The following is a 6,443-nucleotide window of genomic DNA, read 5'->3' on the forward strand; positions in this document are numbered from 1 at the left end:
CTTTTGATCTCAAGACACCATTGGACTTGTTTGCAATATATGTGTTTCTTGGAGGTTGAAAACTATTAGATCAATGAACAAAATGGAGGTGTTTCTTTAAAGTAACAACTATTTGCATATGATTCAATTAGAAGAGAGTATGTTCAAGAAAGGTCCGTATATAATTATGAGAGCTCTTTTGGAGTGTCTATCTTATGAAGTTGCTAAACCCTTTACAGTTATGTACACAACTAAAAGGAAAAGATGTGTCTGGCAACTGAACTTGACGAGGTAGTTTCAAAATATCTATTAAATTAGAACATCTATGTCTTGTTACAAGTTTATGTGAGATGTCAAAGCTTGAATGCATTAGAGGATTTTATATTGATGTAGTCAACCATATGCCCTAGCATAAAAACCTTAGGCAATTTTTTAAGAAGATGAGAGTTTCCTTTCAGGATTTTTTCCTATTGGTATTGGGTAACAAAGTTTTAAAATTAGGGAAATGCTTTGATATAGGTGGAACTACCAAGAAACCTCTTCCTTCTACTGATAAAACTTAACTCTTTTTTTTGTCACTCAAGCAGTGGACATATTCGATTATGTGTTCCTAATGAAACCTTTATTCTTGACAACCTTTCACTAAAAGAGATATTCAAAAAAGATTCTAAAAAGGTCAAATTTTCTTTGCATTCTAACCCTTCGGATCTGAAGATACCATTGGACTTAGTAGCAATGTACATGTCTCTTGGAGGTCTAAACCTATTAGAAGCAGTGAAGAAAAAGGATGTGTTTCTTTCAAGTAACAACTATTTACATATACTTCAATTAGGAGAGGGTCTATTCAAGAAATATTTGTATATAATTATGAGATCTCTTTTGGAGTGTCTATCTTATGAAGTTCCTAAACCCTTTACAATTATGTACAAAACAAAAAGGAAAAGATGTGCCTTGCAATTGAATTTGTTGAGGTAGTTTCAAAAGGTCTATTAAATTAGAACATCTAGGTCTTGTTGGAGTTTTATGTGAGATCATAAATCTTGGATTCATCATAGGATTTTATACTCAAGTAGTCAATTATATGCCCTAGCATAAAAGCCTTAGGTAATTTTTGAATAAGATGAGAGTTTCCTTTGAGGATTTTTTCCAATTGGTATTGGGTAACAAAGTTTTATAATTAGGGTAATGCTTTGATAAAAGTGGAACTATTGCGAAACCTTCATCTCTTTCTTTTTCACGCAAGCAGTGGACATATCCAATTATGTGTGCCTAATGAAACCTTTATTCTTAACAACCTTTCACTAAAAGAGTTATTCAAAAAAGCTTCTACAGAGGTCAAATTTGCTTGACATCATAACCCTTTGAATCCCAAGCTAACATTGGACTTGTTTGCAATGTACACATCTCTTGGAGGTCGAAAACTATAAGAAGCAGTGAAGGAATTTTTTTTCCTTTTCCTTTAAATTAACAACTATTTGCATAGGCTTCAATTAGGAGAGGATTTGTTTAGGAAAGATTTGTATATAATCATGATATCTCTTTTGGAGTGTCTATCTTATAAAGTTGTTAAATCCTTTATAGTTATATAGACAAACAAAAGGAAAAGATGTGCCTAACAACTAAATTTGTTGAGGTAGTTTCAAAGGGTCTATTAAATTAGAACATATAGGTCTTGTTGAAGGTTTATGTGAGATGTCAAAGCTTGGATGCATCATGGGATTTGATAGCAGTGTAGTCAACTATATGCCCTAGCATAAAAACCTTAGGTAATTTTTTAAGAAAATGAGCGTTTCCTTTTAGGATTTTTTCCAATTGGTATTGGGTAATGAAGTTTTAGAATTAGGAAAATGCTTTGATAGATATTGGACTACTAAGAAACCTCCTTCTATTGAGACACCTCCTTCTCTTTTTTACACAAGCAATGGACATATCAAATTATGTGTGCCTAAAGAAACCTTTTATTCCTGACAACCTCTCTCTCTCTCTCTCTCTCTCTCTCTCTCTCTCTCTCTCTCTCTCTCTCTCTCCCCCCCCCCACTCTCTCTCCCTCACTCTCCTCTACCTCTCACCCTCTCTCTCTATCTCCCTCCCTACTCTCTCCCCCTCCTCTCCCTCTCACTTCCCCTCAGTCTCTCTCTCATCTCCCTTCATACACTTAGGTGGATGCTAAATTTTAGGACCAACAACAAAAATGAGTTAAGTTTACTTAACTTGTTTGTGTTACCCCCTAAAAATGTCCTTGTCCTTGTTTGGTTCTATAGTGTCAAGAACTTGTGCGTGGTTTTTTTCATTAAAAATCCCATATGTGTTTTTAACACTATGGACTATAAGCCCATTTACACACGATGATCATTTTAGGGGCAATAACATGACCAAGTTAAGCAAAAGCAACCCGTACGTGTTGTGTTGACTTAAAGTGGATTCACAATGACCAAAAAAGCCTAAAAGAACTTTGTTGATGGTCCTATTGTAACTGTTTTTGTATACCTATGACATTCTCAAATAGTGTAATAGTTTGTTTTGTTTTGTATGACTTCCAATCATTGAAATGCATAACTAAACTTATTTTTCAATGTTCTTTTGTTTGTTTAATACTTTTGATTGTAAAATACAATGATTTTCATATTTCATGACATATTTCATTTATTTAATTTGTACAATTTTTACTAACAAATATGATGATATTTAGGACAAATGACATTAAGGATGAGAAGGAACAAGCAAGGAACAATTGAATCACAAGAGGTAGCAAAGGAAAGACAAAAGGAGTGCATGAGAAGACTACATGAAGTGAGAAAAATAGGAGAAGGTACGTCATCTACACCAACTCAATTACATGTACCGAATGAAGCTAATGCAAACCAAGAACAAGTGGTAATCAATAATCAAGAAAATGTACTTAATGCAAGCCAAGAACATGCACCAATATTAACACCTCCTAGAATTATTCATAGAAAACTAAAGTATCTAATAGATGTCGATGAAAATATTTTGAAGCAAATGTCCAACAAAATTTCTGAATGCACTTGTAGAAGAATGGCTAATAGAATATGGAAAAAATATTTTGAGAGTTTAAATCAAACTGGAAGATGCCAATAATTGTTAAAATGATAAAAAATCTGAATTTTAGAGACAATGAAAATTAGATAAAAAATCTAAATTTTAGAGACAACGAAAATTATTGGTTTAAGATCATCTGAAAATAATAATGAAAAAATATAGTAAGAAATTTATGTGATGTGTATCAAGCAATTGGTTCGACGTCATACTCTAAAGATGCCATTGTTACCTGACGTGTTCTTACATCAACTATTTTAAGCAAGCAAACTAAAAAAAATCGTTTGATAAGAAAAACAAGTCATTAACAATAAGTAGAATAACACTACACCATTCCTTATCCTCACTTAGAAAATTGAGGATCCTAACAATAATTCTCTTTGGGATTTCTTGGGTAAACTTCCACGGAAAGACAAGGTTGTTGATGATGCATTAAGAGTATTAATTGAATTTTTTTGGTGTGACAACACATGAGTTTCACCTAATCAAAGAGATGTTGTTTGAAGATGAACCAGATCTAAAAATCATGAGCCACATTCAAAACATTTTTTGAATATAACTCAAACATAATTTTATGAGAAATTCATTCAAAGCTATTCGTAAATAATAATTAGTCAAATGTTTTTTGAAATGGCAAAACATTTTTTATGTTAAAATAAATCATGCATGCATGACATGCTATTGTAGAATGCATATTGAATTTTCCATGCATTAGGATATTTATTTTCATATATGTTTTACTTTGCACACTAACGATGTTTTCTAGGAATGTGGTATACAAGTACCTCCAAAGTCATCAAGAGATTTTATTTCAAGTGTATTATGTAGAAGAGATGATGGTTGCACTTTTTATAAAATGGTGTGTTTGAAAGGGTCATGTGCTACATGTGGTAGTTTGCAACACTTGCAAAGATGTGTACATTTAGAGAGTACACATGAAACTGGGAAGAAACTTGTGTCTTTTGGAAAATACAATTCTATCACATATGGGGTTAAAGATGTAAAAAAGTTGAAGAGATGTGAGTTATTAAGTAAAGATATACTAGTAGTCGATTTTATGAGTATTTCCAATACAAATTGGTTTATGACTATGTAATGCATACACATAGAGCTCAGTGGTTGGATGAGCAATTCAAGTTATCTAAGGATACATTTCCTCTTGGTACCATTGTCTCTATTGTAGATTTTGCTGACAATTATACACTACAACCTTAAAATGAAGTGCAATCTCAATATTACCATTCTAAACAAGTAAATATTTTTGTACACATAGCATTCAAACATGCACATGATAGCAAGGAGGATAGAAGGATTCTAAGAGAGTATCATTTCTACATAAGCGATGATCCTAGTCATTCATCAAATCTTGTGCAAGGATTCTTTCAAATTTACTATGAGAATTTAAGAGAGAAATATCATATACAACCAACACATCATATGGTCATATAATTGCACATCACAGTTCAATAATGCAAGAATGTTCTATTGGTTGAGTAGGATGCATGTGACAAGTGGTGTACAATATTTTTGGAATTTCATTGAGGTTGGACATGGAAAGGGAGAGCATGATGGTGGAGGAGCATGTCTAGAAAAGGCTCTTGCAAGATAATAACTTAAGTACAAAGGTGGTGTCGAGTTGATAGATACAACAATGATTATAGAATGGTGTAACTCAACTATGGGACCAGGTAACAGGGATAGGTCTATTGTTTCTATTTTTTTGTTAGATATGTGAATCAAATGTGGAAATTTATGTAGATTGTAGCGTTGTAGGATCAAGTGACTTGCACTCATTTAGAAGTTCAAATGTAGGTTCACCAATCATTTATACAAGAGAGATTGTATGTTTTTGCTTGTCATGTATGGATTTTTTGTGCAAAGAGTGTGAATTAAAGGAGTGGTTTGACGAATGGTCTTGTAGACCTTTAGTTCCTATTGACACATACCAACTTTTCAAAGTGCTACAGTTGAACTAGATTGAAGTTTCAATAGACTTTAACCATGTATATGACCTAGTGCAACCAAAGTATTTTATAATTTATTTCTTAGCTGAAATCAAAATTTTAACTCAATTTATTACATTTAACATTGTTTTGGGTATAAATCTATCATTCAATAAAATGTAGGTCATGTGTACGCAGTTTTTGTAATGAAGACAATGAAGAAGACACAAATTAGTTTTTGTATCGTTGTATTGAGGCAAAAAATTTGACAAGTACAATCATTGATAGAGAGGATATTGAGTACCCAATAGGGTCTTTTGTTGTCATAGAAACATGGCTTGGAAGGTACCTTATTAAGAAATCTGTAGACACATAAAAATTTCCATTAAAATGTCCTCTTAATTACTCTTAATTTTTCCAACATCATCAAGTGGATCCATTAATAATATTCATTTCTCATTATCCCATTATTCTCCATTATACTATTCATTATATTAATATTCATATCCATATTATTATTCCATTAAATCAGTAATATATTCATTATTAAATTAGTTTCATTTAATTATATAATCCATTAATAACATTATTCTTTATTAAATCTCTCTCATATCTATTGCATCCCCTATTTATCTTATTTCACCTCTATCAATTACATTCACTTAATGCATATGGGACAAACACCTCCCAAGCTAATATTTTATCCCACATTCACTCTGATATTGGATCCACCACTGGGGACATCTATAAATATCTTTCTCCTCCTCATGTCTAAGTCTGACAAGTTAATGAACATCTTGCATTTTGCATCTCTCTTTCTCACATTCTTGTCGTTCTTAATCATTCTTGCATCTTTGGTTATCTTGCATTCATTTTCATAGCATCTTGTGTAGTTCTTTTGAGAGCGTCCATTTCAAACACAAGACCTTATAGATAGGAGTGCAATGGAGGAAAATTCATGTTAAATGCATGTGTGTGCATATTGTTTATTTTGCTTTGCATGTATTATTTTCTTGCAGGTACTTCATTGTTTGATGTTGAATCATCTGGATCTTCTCCTATAAGATCTCAGGCACTTGTAGAAGCAATGCGTGCCAAGGAACTACAAAAGAGAAAAAATTTCAAAAACCATATGGGTTCCTAAGGTGCTTATAGAAGTAATGTGTTCCAAGGAACTACAAAAGCGAGAAAAATAAAAAAACCAAGTGGAATCCCAAGTGACTCCTTGAAGCACAACATCCTAAGAAAATATTAGAGTTGGCATCCAAGATTTCTCCACTTTTCCAATCCATTTCGGGTCCTTGTGTTCCAAAATCCATTGCCATTCCTCCATCAAAATCTCAAGATCCAAAATACACTTTTCCTCCATCACTCCACCATCCCTCAAGGTGTGTGCCAATGTTGATCGCACCTGCATTTGTATTCACTTATGCACCAGTCTTTCAATATCCCATCTATTATCCA

Source organism: Cryptomeria japonica, chromosome 7 (assembly GCF_030272615.1).
Source record: "Cryptomeria japonica chromosome 7, Sugi_1.0, whole genome shotgun sequence".
Classification (NCBI taxonomy): Eukaryota; Viridiplantae; Streptophyta; class Pinopsida; order Cupressales; family Cupressaceae; genus Cryptomeria; species Cryptomeria japonica.